At 48.1% G+C, this 16,753-nt stretch overlaps 1 protein-coding gene across 11 annotated transcripts in view; it reads right to left on the bottom strand.

Moving 5' to 3' along the window:
* Positions 1–15,852, bottom strand: part of LOC135214905 (uncharacterized) — a 119,930-nt gene extending 104,078 nt beyond the window's left edge. For 10 of the 11 annotated variants that reach the window (XM_064249361.1, XM_064249362.1, XM_064249365.1 and 7 more), the window contains exon 1: positions 15,704–15,852. The gene's annotated coding sequence lies outside the window, so the exon portion shown is untranslated. Of the gene's footprint in view, positions 1–15,543; positions 15,664–15,703 lie in introns of those variants that run through there. The other variant, XM_064249359.1, reaches the window with a different exon arrangement.
* Between the last annotated feature and the right edge of the window lie 901 nt (positions 15,853–16,753).

The raw sequence follows: 16,753 nt of genomic DNA on the forward strand, positions 1-16,753 counted from the left end.
AACTGTGGGCAATATCGTGAAGGTAGAAGGAGGTGCATGCGGTCCGGTTGGACCAGGCGCCTGCCTTCATTACCTGCCGCCACGGAGAAGTTCTTGCGGAACGCGAGAGAATGATGAAGAGGCGTCCACACTCATCCTGGGTGTCGAGTTTCTTCAGACAGCTCCGTCGCACCTTCACAGGACAAAGCAGCATAGCCTTCGTATCGGAGGCGGTGGTGACGTCCATTAGGGAGGGTATTGTGAAGGACTCGAACCAATCGTCAGTTACGAAGATCGGTACGAAATCGAGCGTCACAAATCCCCATCCCTTTGTGCTTGACTTCTCAAGAGAAGTCATGCAGTTACCTAAGACGAAAAGAGGGAATAGTCGTATGACCTATCCCTCTTCTCGACTTTGGTTATGTACAGTACTCATACTGACAAGCTATTAAGACGAAGTAATGATTGCTCTGGAACAACCGAACTAAGTCCACAGCATAGTTCGTAACTGACTCGGACGCTCTGACAGCTGCCGACTGACTGGTTCGGAATCAGTAGAGGGCAAGTTGTCCAAGCATCCGGGTAAGTCACGTGACCTTCGCCCTTTAAATGAGTTATGCTGAGAGACCAAACAAATAAAATATTTGTTAGTCACCGATGCCGGACGGCGTCGGCGATGATTCTCTTAATGCATAAACTCAAAAGGCGAAAGTCAATTGCCTTCAAAAGACCGAGGTCCCTGATGGCAAGAAAATCTCATAGACGTTGAATCTTAGCTTAAGGAGAAACAACACTATGTGACGTTGAAGACGAAGGTAGGCAATGAATGCAACCTACGTCTTCCAGCTGAATCGAGAGAAGGAATCTCAAGATTCTAAACCTGTGCTTACAAATGACTGAAAACGCTAACCGCCATTTCATTGCTGTCCGTTGTGCAATGAAAGCGGGGGCGTTCTTCAGTAATGAAACACAGGGGATAGCCGCTTGAAGAACTGCTTCTCATGGGCTGAACGTTTGAAGTAGAGCTGGCAGGTGTGGGAGTAGGCGATGTCTTTCAATACATCTGCTAATCCGGGGTGAACATGAACAATTGTACACCTCCGAATACAAGATATTTGAGGACAAACTCAGATTCCGCAAAAATCATTCGCATTATCGGGATACGATGCAGCAAGAGACTATTACAGAATTCTGTTACCGTGCGGTAAACAGAAAGATGAGAGTCGAATAGATATCTCTGTTTAAAATTCTCGCAATACCGAAGACGATGAATACTAGCGTTTCTCAGCAGTAGATGGTCATTCATGTATGCGAGAATCCCCGTTAATCAGAGACTTAAGTCCGTGATTGTTGGGCAGAGATACGGTTGTTATTCAATCAAAGCAGGTGAGAAAGACATAAACAACCGTCTATCTCAAAGCGGCAGCTGATACTGAAATGCCTCGGGCAATTCAATACGCAGTAGCTGTCGCTGACTCGTCATCCTGAGTTGCCAAGTAATCCTTTCCACGAAGGAATGCGTTCTGCTAGAACCACCGAGCATAAAAAGATATGCTCGAGCAATTATATTTAAGCGAACGAATTTCGGTAAATATAAAAGCTAAAATGGTGTTGTTGTGACAACACCATAAGTATATAAAATTGAAACTGGAAACTCCTGGGAGGTTGCAGGCAACCCGGGTTTGCAGTTCAATTAGAATACTTTTCGTCTAAGTCGCAATCCGTAGAATAACCAGGATATGCGCCTACCCCTCGGACCATTCAACTGCTTAGCAGAATCATGTCGCGAGGTTAATATACGTAGTATATTTGTAGGATCTGAACAACGATCTCCATCCTAAATTCTTTCCTGCAAAGAAAACAAAAATAAGGATTGGAGATCGACCACCTTCGTTCTCTATTAAGAGAGTGAAGGAGGAAGTCTTCCTCGAAGGAAAGCTTCAATGGTGAACAGAATACTAAGACGATAGTTCCAGCCAAACTGGATATTCCCGTCCGTTCTTCTCTATTCCAGGTTGGTCGCCTACTGTGAGATAGTCTTCTTTCAGCAGCAGTCTTCTTCCTAATGCTAGAAATTCCAGGAATTCGAGCATAGGCGAGGTTCCCGATTATCGTGTAACATATCGGGGATTCTCGTCTCGCTCACTTTGGACCGTGGTCTCGCCTAAGTGTTTGGAGATCGTAAGAAACTCTAAACACTCTGAATGCGCTAGAAATTCCGTAGAATTCTAAGCAGTCTGCGAAACCCCCACCGAATTCGTCAAACGATATCGGCTGGTGGTCCTCTCGATTCCCGTAGAAATCGAGAATGGGGCAGGATCCCTCCTCGCGACGGGGGCTTACGTCAGGTAGGACCCGAAGGTCCCCCCTGGTAGCGCAGTCCCCAACGTGGGATCCTACAGAGAAATCTCTGTAGGATCCTTCCCCTTTCCCTCGTAGCCGTAAGGAGAGAGGGAATGGGGGAGGAATTGGATACTCGCTCGCCTTCCCAGTGGAAACTAGCAGTTGGAGAAGAGTAGGAGCAGCCATCGCCTTGCGGCGATGGCCTCTCAGAGTCTGGGAAAACGTATCGTCAGGAGAAAACGTTTTTCCCCCGAGGAGGGTTACGAACTCTCACTGTAGGTAAGGGTCTGCCGCCACTGTGAACGTCGTCTGGGTGGGGCTGATCGACACCTGACAGGAGAGAGCCGATACCGTCCTCCGACTCATTCCAGTCCTCGTCGAGGTCGAAACCTCTCAGGAGGACCGAAGGATATTTAAATAACGGTGTCCGAAGACACGTAGAAACGCCGCTGTCGCAGTAGAGGAGGTGGAAGTAGCTTGATCGACCGGCCAGAACTGAGAGAGCCTTCTTGTCCGGAGACGAGAGACTCTGGTTCAAGACAGAATCGGTAAGCTCCGATCGCGGCATACCCACCGTCGGTTTGGGTTCCCTCTCGGGCCCCAAAACGACTCGAGCAGAGACATGGGCTCTGCTGGTGGGAGCGGCGATCCTTCCCCCGGTCGTTGTGCTGACGAATCAGTGCAATAACCATGGGTAAAGTTACTCTGAATCTCGGAAGTTACAGCGTCTTGAGGAGTAGGACCGTCCAGTCCCCCTCCAAACAAGAGCAGCTCCCAGGACCCTCCTCCTTCAGAAGAAGGACCAGCAAACAGATCCATGACGGTTGCCTCCAATCACTTGCGCGTACGTCCTGGTTGGTCCGTAAGACCAACCTGGCACGTGCGGCGTCGTGACGGGATCGTGAGCGGCGCATCTCTCACGATCACTCCTATATACCTAGCTCTTCCTGCGTATGCCGAGGAAGTTGAAGGTATCGGAGAGACAGAACTGACGCTACCCCCTCTTCCCCCTGACGGTCGCCTCCAATCACTTGCGCGTACGTCCTGGTTGGTCCTAAGACCATACGTGGCCACGTGCGGCGTCGTGACGGGATCGTGAGCGGCGCACCTCTCACGATCACTCCTAGCTACCTCGCTCTTCCCGGTGTAGCCCGAGGAAGTTGAAGGTATGGAGAGACAGACCTGACGCTCACCCCCCGCTCGCTGGCATGACCAGCGTACGTGGGGGGCTGCAGCCGATCACCAACCCGCGGTGGTGGGGATCGATCTGCAGCCTGGCCGTGCCGCTCACCTGTGGCGAGCGGCTCGACTGAGCACGTCGACCCCGGTCCCGTGCGTCAGAACGAGCTGCTGCTGGTCACCGTATCCGCCCGGTCCCTGTGGGAGCGGCGGTCAGGTGACCTGCAGAGCTCGCTTTCGCCGTGAGACCGGTGGAGCGTCCTCGCGGGCACGTCAAACCGCTGGTACCAGCCGAGGCTGGTACCGTCGGTCGAGGGGACCTGGGGGAGACCTCTTCCCAGCCTCAACCCCGTGGCCGGTCAGAGACCGTCACGTCCACCCGAGGTACCGGCTGGTCGCTGCGAGAGCGGCCGCTGGCCTGGCGAGAGTCACCTGAGCGGCTCTCGACAGTCTTCTGCTCCGTGCCTCGGTCATGACGCTGAGCGAACTCAGGCGTCTTAACTTTGGCTGCCACGGTCACCCGAAGGAGATCGTACACTCGGAACTTCTCGCGGACGAGGAAACCGAGCCGGTACCTGGCTTAGCAGCAGAGCTGCCAAGACCAGGCGAGGGTGTACCAGCGGTAGCCAGCACACCCTTGGTCCCCGTCTTCTTCTTCTTCTCAGGGGAAGAGACGGGCCCCGTTCCCGAAGGAACAGGAGGACCAGCAGAAGAACCCCCCGTCACACCGAATGTGACGAGCCCTTCGAAGTTCCCGAAGGAGTCTTCTTAGGGGGAAACAAAACCCGGTTACCAGCTGGTCGCTGCGAGAGCGGCCGCTGGCCTGGCGAGAGTCACCTGAGCGGTTCTCGCCAGCCTTCTGCTCCGTGCGTCGTGGTCTTGGCGCCGAGCGAACTCTGGCGCCGAAACTTTGGCTGCACGGTCTCCCGAGGGAGAGCGTACACTCGGGATCTCCCTGCGAACGAGAGACCGAGCCGGAACCTGGCGTAGCGGCATCGCCGCTAGCACCAGGCGAGGAAGTACCAGAGCTAACCGATACTCCTCTGGTCCCCGTCTATCTCTTCCTTACGAAGGGGAGACGGGCCGCTCCCTCCCGAAGGAGCAGGAGGACCAGCAGAAGGACCCCCCGTCCCACCGAGGTGGGACGGGCCCTTAGAAGTTCCCGAAGGAGACTTCTTAGGGGGGGGAGGCAGCCTTCTTCTTCTTCGGCTTATGGGCCTTAGAAGTCGAAGGGGAAGAGGCAGCAACAGACGAAGATGACACCTTCCTCTTCTTCGTCAGCTCACGCAGGACAGTCGTCAGGTCCTCCATCCAGGCCGGAGTCGGCCTATTGCCGAAGCAAACACGGCCCGACTGCACCTGTCCGGAAGGACTGGGACTGGGGAAGACACACCATGGGCAGGACCAGCATGGACAGGCGCAGGAACCAGGAGCGACAGGAACAGCAAACCAGCTCAGGAGCGGCAGGAACAGCGGCAGCGGTAAACACAGAAGGGACAGCCAAGCCAGTAGCGGGAACCACATCAGCGACAGGTACGGCAGGCCCAGCCATCGCCTCGTAGAATCATCGGCAGCCAGCGTGGTACTGGCGGCCGGTCCAGGGGCGAGCTGCTGGAACAGCGGAAGTCTGGGGCAGGCAACACGAAAGAAAACACAGGCAGCGGCGGCAATACCCCTCCTCGGTACGGCGGCGACCGGCCCTAGAAGCGGCAGACGGCGTCACCGACACAGCATGGGGTGTAGACCAGCGGGGGGTGGGGGAAGCAGCATAAGCGCCGTGAAGGTTGTAGTGGAGACCACTCCAAGGTCACCGCCCCAGACCTCGCTAGACTCTGCAGCAGATCGTGGATGCTAGGCACGCCCTGCAGCCGCAGTGGGTCCATACCTGTCCAAGTCGTCTCCCACGGCTGTAGCACCTGCGGTAGCACAGACAGATAGTAAGAGGGGTTCCCTCACGCACGGGGGGGGGAGACATGCCCCCACCCCGAACGGAAGGAAGACCCCAAAACAAAATACGAGGAAGCTGAGCGGGGGGGCAGGAAAGAAGACGAAGAATCGGATACCAAGGGAGTCGCGGGAGAGCTTTCCGACGACTTCCTGGCAGACCTTCGCTTCCCCTACCCCCGCACAGCAGTGAAAAGTAATATGAAAATGAAACAGAATACTGCACTTGCGATTCACTTCATAGACTTAAAAGAGGGAAAAATCATTCCCGGTAAGAGCGGAACTTGATCCATAATATGATGCTATCATAAATATATATGAAAATGAACAATACTGCACTTGCTATTTTTCACTTTCACAGCAATAAATCGTAAGGATTAATTCCCGGGTAAGAGCGGAATTTGATCCAAATTAATTTTGATGCAATAATAAATGAAAACAAATGAAAAGAAAACTGCATTGCGAATCCACTTTCATTGCATTCTATTCATACAAAATAAGAGGCTCTTGCGAGCGCAATCAAGCTCTCGGCAACGAACGCACAGGGCAAAAATATAATGAAAAAGAGTACTTACATGTTTCAATTACACACTTTCGCCCAAAATACATGACTCGGCGCGAGTGCGCCCGCCCTCGGCACCGAGACATAATTCAAGGGTTCAATTCATGAAAAGAGTGGAAATCGCCGTCTCTACGGCGATAGCTCCATGTTGATTCATAATTAAGTAATGAAAATGAAACAGTGTACTTACAGTTTCATTTTCAAGTCAAACCAAACCATTAGTAGAAAACACAATATAAACAAAGCATACGACGATGAAGCGGGCAGAGAGCGATGACGAACACGTCCTTCACACCCGCGGCCGAAAGCAAAAGTGGATTCTTCACCTCTCGGAGCGCGCGGGCGCGCGCGCACGATCGGACAAGCAGTTAACTACCGTTCTCCCCGTTGTTCGAAGCTTACGACCGTCCCAGCTGCCGCTAGTTACCTTCCTATTGTTAAAGGACCGAGGGTTTGTATTACGTATCGGAACAATTCAACGTTTTGTGTGTAGTCTTATACCCAGTTTGGAGGGTCAACACATACCGAATGGCAACAGAGAGAGAGAGAGAGAGAGAGAGAGAGAGAGAGAGAGAGAGAGAGAGAGAGAGAGAGAGAAGGAAGGCGGAAGAACGAAGAGAAAAGGGATGGCGGTGGAGGGGGGGGGGGGGGGGGTTGGGAGAGGGTAGGTGGAGCTTTATACGCGTGTTCGTATCCATTTTCTGCATAATGGAGTTTTTGTCTCTTGGTACAAAGACAAGTGTCGTTATTCTTTACGATTAGTGATTCACGATACCCTTATAAATTACGGCACTGGGTGTAATGCACTATAGCAAAATCTCGTTCTGTTAAGAGTGTTCGTTACAGAAATAGGTATTGCCCAAAAACCTGCTTGCACTGTCTCTGAAACCCATAGTAAGACATGCTGCTTAGTTGTCAATCAAGTTTTTATAACCAGTATTTTTTACAAGCTAGCTATTGAATAATTAATTTGTATTTTTCTCAGTCAAAACATATGCCCTCAATGCTAACTTTCCTCTTTTAACGACTTTCTGGTCATTGCATTCGGCCCCATAATTTCTTATGGTGCGAAAAACAGAAGAAAGGCCCGTGGACCGAAAACGATTGCGTCACACTACGGCGATAATCCAGCAGTAAAACATCTTCATATATCCAAAAAGTAAATAATAAAGATATATATGCGCATTACGATTATAACAATTACATGTATAGCTGATAACAATCTGCATGAATAACTGGTAAACTGTTCTGCAATGACAGTTGAGTATAGCAATTATTTACAATAGGTACGAAAGTCAAGATGTCGTGACGTCATAATACAGAACTTGAAAGAACGTTCTAATTCAGAAAAATAATTATTTAAATTTGAGTCAGATCGAGTTACTTTTTCAATAACGAATATTTTCAAATTAATCATCATAAATATGTAAAATATTGATGTTTTACTACTTATTTAAAAATTAGCCAAGAGCACGCTTCTCGTCATCTTCTACCCCAACAGCTGTTTACGCCTGCTTGTTGTTGATGAGAAATCGTGTTTCGATTGTTGTGATAAAAGTGCTCCAGCGTCTGTGGGTTACAAGTGGTGTGCGGATTTATCACAGGAAATGGTTAGTTTTATTGACACAAGCTACTCCGTAAACATCGAGATGGCGTCAATCTTCTAAATACCTCGAGTTGTAAGTAAAAAAAAAAATGTTGAACGCGTTTTGGTGAGATTTGCACTACGTTTGAGACCGTTTTCAGTACCCTCTGTTTAAATCTTAAAATTTGGCCTTAATTTCTAACTTTGGAGAAAAATACTTACTTCAAAAGGAGAGTAGAGGTCTTTAGCTCCGTTTCTCACCAACAAGAAGTCGCGACTGATGCCCATCTCGGGTGTCAGGACGCGTTATAATATACCAAATTTGTAACTAATTTGTATTTTTCATAACTAACAAACCTTCGGTCTTAACATTAGGATTTACTAGCGCCAAGCTGGAAACCGGTAGAATTAAAATTACACTTGTGAGATCCAGGGACTAATGGCATCTATACCAGGTCACGGGGCATGTATACCCAGAATGCCCACGGCTACCTGTGACCCATCAGTTATTTTCCTACCGCCTTAAGATAAGACGTGTTACTGTCTATCTCATTTAAAGCCGGTTTTTCAGTTTGCCCGTCTTTATCCATTTCATTTTTTATTTTCATTCCTTTTCTTTTCTCCAAGTGTGATCAGTGTGTGGTAAGAGTGTATACGTGGTATGATGGAGAATTTTGCCTCAACATCGGGATCGTCTACCGCTTCGAAGAGGAGACAAAGGAAATGCCCAGGAGTCAGTGGCTTCCCTTGTTCTAGGTTCCTAACCTCGGTGTCGACGGATCCTCATCCAACGTGTATAGGTGCAGGGAAAAACGTATGTACGGTTACTAATCCGTGTTCTGTTTGTCGCGGTTGGTCGGTGGAACAGTGGAAGAAGTTCTATGGGAAAAGCCAATACAAAAGAAAGGGGGTGACGCCATCTTTGGATGACCAAACCTTACCGGCTTCTTTTGTATCGGTAATAAACCAGGCTGCTCCATATGTTTCTCCACCTGCTTTTGAATTGTCTCATACCCCTTCGGTTTCTCCTAGCGGTTCTGTATCGGAAACGTCAGGAGGGGCCTTGGGTAATTTTTATGAATAATTTGCACTCTCCTTGTTCCCACAAGCAAGTAGAGGGGGAGATCCGCCATCTTTGTTCCAGGCTCCTGCTACGAACAAGCGCATAGGTTAGATGGTACGTGGTCAGCGCTAGGCCTACCAGGCGTACCAACCTTGGATGGTCTGCTTGCGCATTATATGACGTCACGGTTCCAGCAGGGGCCGGCAGCGCTGAATGTTCCTCATCCCCCGGGCTTGCAATTTATGGGCAATTAATGCCGCTGCTTCTCCATCCCACTCAGTATTTACAGCGATGCAGACGTGGGAGGTAATTTGCAGCAAACGTGCGGTTACCAGCAGAAACCTCTCAGTCTCTCCTACGAGAGCGATGACGTCACAAACATAGTCACACTCTGAGATGGCAGGCGTGATGACGTCACAGACCGTATTCTCGGCCTTTTTCGCTGCACCCACGCTAATACGCCTTCTGATCCGTCAATGCAAACTGTAATGCAGAAGTTACAGGATATAGAGGAGAGAATGAATAAGAGAGACAAAAAGAAAAAGTGTGATTCGCCTTCGTCTTCTTCCTCTAGTTCGGCGTCATCGCTAAGTCCGATAACGTCACGGCGAGCGCCAGTCAAGCGTTGGAGGAGGATTCGGGAGTTCCTAGCGGATCCTCGGGCCAAGGGAGGAGAAGAATCAATTCTTCCTCTCCTTCGGACGAAGACTGTCATTTCCAAGTCAGCAAGAAGGTCGGAAAATCAGTGGCTATTAAGCACAAGGTTTGCCAGACGAAGCCGTTCGCAAGAGTCCGAACAAGCGAGAGAGGTGACGGCCGCGAGCTAGCGGCCGAGGCGGAGTTGCCAGTTCGGATCGCAAAAACTGCGATACCTCTGGTAAAATCGACGTTGGCGGCGAAAGGTGCAGCAGAGGATGGAATGCAGATCCCAGTTTCGCCCGTAAGGCCGTTCAAAATACGTACGAAGGACGATAAGGCTCCTATTAAAAGTACAAAAAATAGAGAGTTGGCAACCTCGCGGATACGTTCGTGGAAGGCAGTGTCCGTCTGGATAGAAGGCCGAGGCCTGGCTCGCCGACGCTCGAAAACGATGCCAATGCTAATAAAGACGACGACTTACCTCTGTCTTAAGGGAGCCTTCATCTTGGAGATCTAGACGAGATTCTCGCTCTAGATCCGTGAGCAGAGAAAGAGTGAGACGTTCTCGTTCCCCTGCTGACTATCTGGGATCGAGCCAACAGCGGCCAGCAAAGATCAAAGAGGCCGCGGCCGTTAGGGGCAGGCGGCCGTGGAATTCCGGGTCGTCTGTCAGAAGATAGAGGCGAGACAACATCTCTCGTGACGGAGAGTGGTACACTAGAGCCGGAGGAAGGAGAAAACCAAGAGTTTCTGGCCTCGTATGCAGAGGTTATTGATTTGATTCGTCAATTCAATAGCCTTTCGGAGAAGACAGAAACACCGGCCAGTATGCTTCCTCCTGGAATTGACATGGCGTTTGGACTAAAGAGGGATACCAAGGTGTCGTATGAATTGCCTTGCTCGAGTCATGCGGAATCGGTCTGCAACACGTAAACGCAAAGATTGCAGGGAGGGATAATTCCTTAAGATCTAATAGATCGTTTAAATTTATTCCCCCTCCAATGATAAAGCAAAGGAAATATTATACGACACCGAAGGTCCCTTTGCTGTCTAGACAAATGAACCCTAATGGTAAGGTTAAGGCCTGGATTAACCTTGGATCAGGTTAAAATGGAGTGCCCTTCGATGACGTACCAAGAGGCTGCCACGTTAGAAGCAACAGCTTCTTCTGTCTTTCAGGCTGCGTCCTGGTTAGACCTTTGGTCAACAGCAGTGGCGAAAATTGCATCCTCGGAAGCAACAAGGAAAGTAGTAGATGAACCATTGTTCATTAGATTACTACAGTCAGGGTCCAAGGCGATTGCGTACCTGACAAACGTAAGTGCCAATGTTTGGGCAAACTATCCTGCTAATGAGAGGAGAGATGCAGCATTGGCTAGACTAAGCCGCAATGTGGATTTGGATTCCCTGTTAGCAATGAGGAATGGGGATATCTTGGAATCGCAACTACTGTTGCCAGAGGTCATACTGGAAGAAGCGATAGATAGAAGAAGGATGGACACTAACGATAGGTTGGTGCAACAGGCAGTTAGGAAAACCTCTAACAGTCAAACTATTCCTTTGGAGGGAAGACAACAGCAGATGTCTCGAAAGAAACCAGTGAGACATAGCATCCCTAATAGAGTCACAAGACCCTCTTCCCCAAAGAGGATAACTCATCGGCCCTTTCACAATAGAAACAACAGAGGAAGGGGCAATAGGGGAAGGGGGAGAGGCTCAAGAAGATAGGATGGGCGCCTCCCATCACTCGGCCACACCAGTGGGGGGTTGCCTGGCAAATCACTGGAAGGTGTGGCAGGAACTAGGGGCAGAGCAGTGGGTGGTGGATGTTCTCAGGATCGGGTATTTGATTCCGTTCGAGGTAACCCCGCCCCTGACAGATCAACCATTACCCCACGTCACTTATGCCCACAGATCTCAGAAGGCCACTATTCTGCAGGACGAAGTGAAGAAGATGATGGAAAAAGGAGCTGTGCAACAAGTATGCAGTCCGACAAAAGGCTTCTACAGCAGGGGAGTGGAGGACAGTAATAGACCTGTCAACGCTGAATCTGTTTATAAGGAAAACCAGTTTCAAGATGGAAACTCCGAAAACGGTTCACAAGCAGTCAGAATCGGAGACTTTATGCTGACAGTCGATCTAAAGGACGCATACTTTCAGATACCAGTCCATCAGTCTTCAAGGAAATTTCTCCGCTTCAGTCTTGCAGGGAAAGCTTTCGAGTTCAAGGTCCTGTGCTTCGGATTGACAACGTCTCCTCAAGTTTTTACAAGAGTGTTCACCCTCGTGTCGGCATGGGCGCACGCTCAGGGGATCAGGCTGATAAGATATCTGGACGATTGGCTGGTGATAGCAAAGTCCAGGGAGAAATTACTCAGGGACAGGGCGACCCTCCTGCAGCTTTGTCACAGCCTAGGTATTGTGGTGAATCAGCAGAAGTCGCAGCTGGATCCAAGTCAACGTTTGGAATATCTGGGAATGGTGATAGACACAACACAAAGCCAAAGTATTCCCGACAGACCAAAGAGTACAGAAATGCAAACAAGTGGTGAATGCCTTTCTGGGAAAGCAGACACAGCCAGCAAGACAGTGGCAGGTGGTGCTGGGAATCCTAACCTCCCTGGAGAAGCTAGTACCACAAGGAAGGCTACACCTTCGGTCCCTACAATGGAGGATGAAGGAGTTTTGGTCACCAACAGTAGATCACCCGTACGAGCAAATTCCCTTGTCGGCAGAAGTGAGGAAAGACTTGCTGTGGTGGGTGGACGACGACAATCTGACAGTGGGTGTCCCCCTTCAACAATCCTCCCCAGACCTCTTGCTGTTCTCGGATGCATCACTAGAAGGCTGGGGAGCCATATGGAGGAGTTGATGGTGTCAGCAAAATGGAGTTGCAAGGACAGAGAACTCCATATAAACGTGCTGGAGTTGAAAGCAGCTTTCCTGGCTCTACAAGAATTCAGGGAGAGAGTAAAGGGACACTCGGTGTATTGATGTCAGACAACACCACAGTAGTAGCTTATATAAACAAGCAAGGAGGCCTAGTTTCTCGGCAGTTACATGTGATGACAGTTCAACTTCACCAGTGGGCTATAGAGAACCTGGTAGACATCAAGGCCAGGTATATTCCGGGAAAAAGAAACATAGTGGCCGACAAGTTGAGCCGCAGGGATCAGATTCTGGGAACGGAGTGGTCCCTACACCAACAGGTAGTGGACAGGATGCTCATGTTGTGGGAAGGACCGATCATAGACCTATTCGCAACCAGGTACAACAAAAAGTTGGAAGTGTATTGTTCAGTAGTCCCGGACGCAGAGGCAGCAGCAGAAGATGCGCTACAACACCCCTGGGACAATCTGGACGTGTACGCATTTCCTCCATTTTGTCTAATCCGTCAGGTTCTGAACAGGGTAATGCGGTCTCAGAACCTCAAGATGACCCTGGTAGCCCCGTATGGCCGAAAGCCAGAGTGGTTTCCAGACCTACTGGAACTCCTAGTAGATGTGCCAAGAGAGTTACCTCCATGGAGCAACCTTCTGTGTCAGCCTCACGTGGAGAGGTACCACCAGTCGGTGAAGTCCCTATCGCTTCACGGGTGGAGACTGTCAAGTATCTCCTCCGAGAGCGAGGGTTTTCGCAGAAAGCAGCAACTCAGATGGCAGGTAATATCAGAAAATCATCTGCGACAGTATACCAAGGGAAGTGGTCAGCATACTGTGATTGGTGTCGTAGGGGGAACGTGTCTCCACTCGGTACCACTATTCAGCAGTTAGCGGACTTTCTGATATATCTCAGAACAGAAAAACATATGTCTGTATCTGCAGGGAAGGTGGTACAAGGCTGCTCTAGCCTCAGTCTTACGAATGAAAGGAGTGGACATATCGTCTTCATGGGAGTTGGCCATGCTGATGAGGAGCTTTGAACAGTCATGCCCACCAAAGGAGCTAAAAACCCCAGATTGGGATCTGACCAAGGTACTGAGTAGTCTGACAAAACCCCCTTACAACCACTAGCAGTCCACGGATAGGAGCCTGACCCTGAAGACAGTCTTCTTATTGGCCCTGGCTTCAACCAAAAGGGTGGGGGAGCTACATGGCCTCTCATATCTCATAAAGCACTCGAGAGGTTGGAGATCAATGGTGTGTGAGTTTGTCCCAGAATTCGTGGCAAAGACCCAAAATCCAACAATAGTAGACGGCAGATTCGACTCCTTTACCATACCTTCCTTGGCAGACTTTGTAGACAACGACAAAGCTGAAATGCTCCTGTGCCCCGTCAGGGCACTAAGGGAGTACTTAAAGAGAACAAGGCACCTCAGGCCGGGGTGCCAGAGGTTGTTCGTAAGTACTTTTTCGGAGGGTGGCTTGCATTGATGGTAGGTGGCCTGCTTGGCCTGCTGTGATGATCTACCCTATATATGTATATATGTAAAGTTTTTTTTTATCTTACTCAAGATTGCAGTTGTAATCAGCACAATAAAACATCATCTTGTTGCCTATATTAGTGAAAGTATGAAACTTGATATTCCCAGGGTCATGGTTTGAACGGAATTCATTTTTACCTTGTAATCGGTGGTTTTATCCTTACTGCCACCACAACTGAAACTCCCGTGGTTAGGGTAAAAAACCGCATGGTACAGGGATGGACCATGTACGATCGATGTGTACAACCCCAAAATAAGTACATCATAACGCGTCCTGACATCGGAGATGGGCATCAGATGCGACTTGTTGTTGGTGAGAAACGGAGCTAAAGACCTCTACTCTGTTGTCAGGACACGTTATAATGTACTTTTCTTGGGGTTGTACACATTGATCGTACATGGTCCACCCCTGTATCATGCGGTTTTTTACCCTATTTGATTATAATTATACACGGCCTTACTGAAAGCACACAAAAATCGATCGTCCGCGGATATGTAGTGGCTCCCGACTTTATTTGTTGTTGTTTTGGTGTTCTTCCACTGAGTGGGCCGGCAAATCTATAGGTGCTCCTATTGATGTTTTATTATTTATTTAAAAAATTGTCTAGTGCACACTTCGTCGTCGTCTTCTACCAAAAGAGTCATTTACTTAAAAACGTCATGGTAAGGGACCGTGTTCAGATTGTTGTGATGAAAGTGCCCCAGCGTCTGTGGGTACAAACGGTGTGCGGATTTCTCACAGGAAATGGGAAGTTTGTTGATACAAGCGACTCCATAAACATCGAGATGGCATCAATCTTCTAAAAAAATGAAGCGTTAAGTAAAAATTTCGAAAGCGTTTTGGGGAGATTTAAACTTCCGTGGACACCCTTTTCACTACTGTTTAATGCTTTAAATTTGGCCTTAATTTCTAACTTTGGAGAAAATAGGCTACTTACTTCGATAAGAGAGTAGAGGTCTTTAGCTCCATTTCTCACCAACAACAAGTCGCAACTGATGCCCATCTCCAGTGTCAGGACGCGTTATAAGTACTTTTTCGGAGGGCGGCATGCTATGATCGTCGTTGAGTTGAACCAGGCCATGCAGTGTTTTACACTAGGGTAAAAAACCGCATGGTACAGGGATGGACCATGTACGATCAATGTGTACAATCCTAAGAAAAGTACATTATAACGCGTCCTGACACCGGAGTAGAGGTCTTTAGCCAAGTTTCTCACCAACAACAAGTCGCGTCTGATGCCCATCTCCGATGTCTGGACGCGTTATAATGTACTTTTTATGGGGTTGTACACATTAATCGTACATGGTCCACCCCTGTACCATGTGGTTTTTTACCCTAGTACTGCTCTATCAAAAAGAAATAAAACTGCAGATAAAATTGATTTCCAAAGTAGAAGCAAGCGCAGCATCATTACTTAGAATTACCATCAGGTCAATTGCTAAGGAACAAGAATAGGCCTAGTCTACACTTGAGGATTAATTTTGTTTCCTTTTTTTTGTAAATTTTATAGGTACCACCAGTAGGCCAGACCAACTGACATTTGCGGAGGCAAGGCCTATTCTATTCCTTAGCAAATGACCTGACCAACCACATCTAACAAAGGGAATTTTGTCCCTAGGCGTACTAGGTACTATGCTTCCGGTGAAGCGTGATGGGTAGGTACGAGAACCATTGAAAATGTCACGTCTTTGTGAGAGGCTATATAAGATCGAAGACATCGATATTCCCTTCAGGGCTTTGCAAGTTTATGAATATATAACGCCAGATCCCCCATTGCGTATAAGTCTTACACCCTACGGAGGACGATGCGGCTTCAGACCTCACCCGCTCTGTAAATAGGCCTATGCACAAGGATGCACTCGATTATCTTCCTCCTGACACCACTAACAAAGGAACACGGAACTTCCAGCGACACTCAAGTTACGGAGCGCTCGTTTCGATATGGCTCTCTTTTGGCTCACAAAAGGGCTCGGGAGATATTTACCTAATAAACTAAGGAGGCGAGCGACGATCTTTCAAAATGGAGTCTTTGGGCCGAAGGGGAAGGGGTGCAGAGCAGAGGTAGTAGTAGGACTCGAAGTTCCTCTGCGTCCCGCTAGATGGGGTGTGCGGTGGAAAACATAACATTGGGTTCGGCCCGGGGACGAAATTCGTCAGTGGAGGACCCGATTATTATCAACGCATTCGAAATATACAGCTCAAAATGAATATTTTAGAACTTGTTCGACAACCTATACTTTTAGAAAATCATAGTAAAAGTCTAATAACCCAACCGGCATTAGGCCTATAACGATGTGAAGTTTATTCCAAGAATAAATTTATCAATGAATAACCGGCTGCCTTAGGTTTTGTTAGGTATGAAAAACACAAATTGGTTTAAAATTTGTCATTTCATTCGAAATTCAGATCAAAGGTTTTGGTTGTACTTTCGAAATTGTGTGGCGACCTACACCTTCAGGAAAATTAAACGATAGATATTAAGTTTGGGACTAAAATTTGGCCTAAAAAGACTTTTATCCCGTCGAAAAACCAAATTTAGCAATGGATGACCGGCTGAATTTCAATATCAAATTATAGGTAAAAAGATAAACTTTAGAAATTGTAAGGCCTTCTATATCCGGAATTAGGGCGATAACTTTCCATGGTGGAAGCAGTATATTTCTAGCAGATAGGGCAGTAGAGAACGAAATTTATCAATGGATGACCCGCTTTAGTAAAGACATTCAGTAAAAATGTAGCTCAAAAGATAAACTGCGGAAATTGTTCAGCATCCTACATCTTCAGAAAATAAAGGAAAGAAATTAAGTATCCGTACAGAAATTGGGCCCATATCTTTTTCTTTCGCTCAAATTAATCCCACTATACATATAACGACTTGATTATAAAGTTAAATGAGATGGTCCGCTAATTACCACAATCATTTAAATTGCAGCTCAGAAAATAAACGTGAAATTGTTTGGCAACCTACTCTTTAGAAAATTAAATGATAGAAATTGAGAAACATAACAGAATTATACTTATAAAAAACTTGAAT

This window comes from Macrobrachium nipponense, chromosome 46 (genome assembly GCF_015104395.2).
Source record: "Macrobrachium nipponense isolate FS-2020 chromosome 46, ASM1510439v2, whole genome shotgun sequence".
NCBI classification, from domain to species: domain Eukaryota; kingdom Metazoa; phylum Arthropoda; class Malacostraca; order Decapoda; family Palaemonidae; genus Macrobrachium; species Macrobrachium nipponense.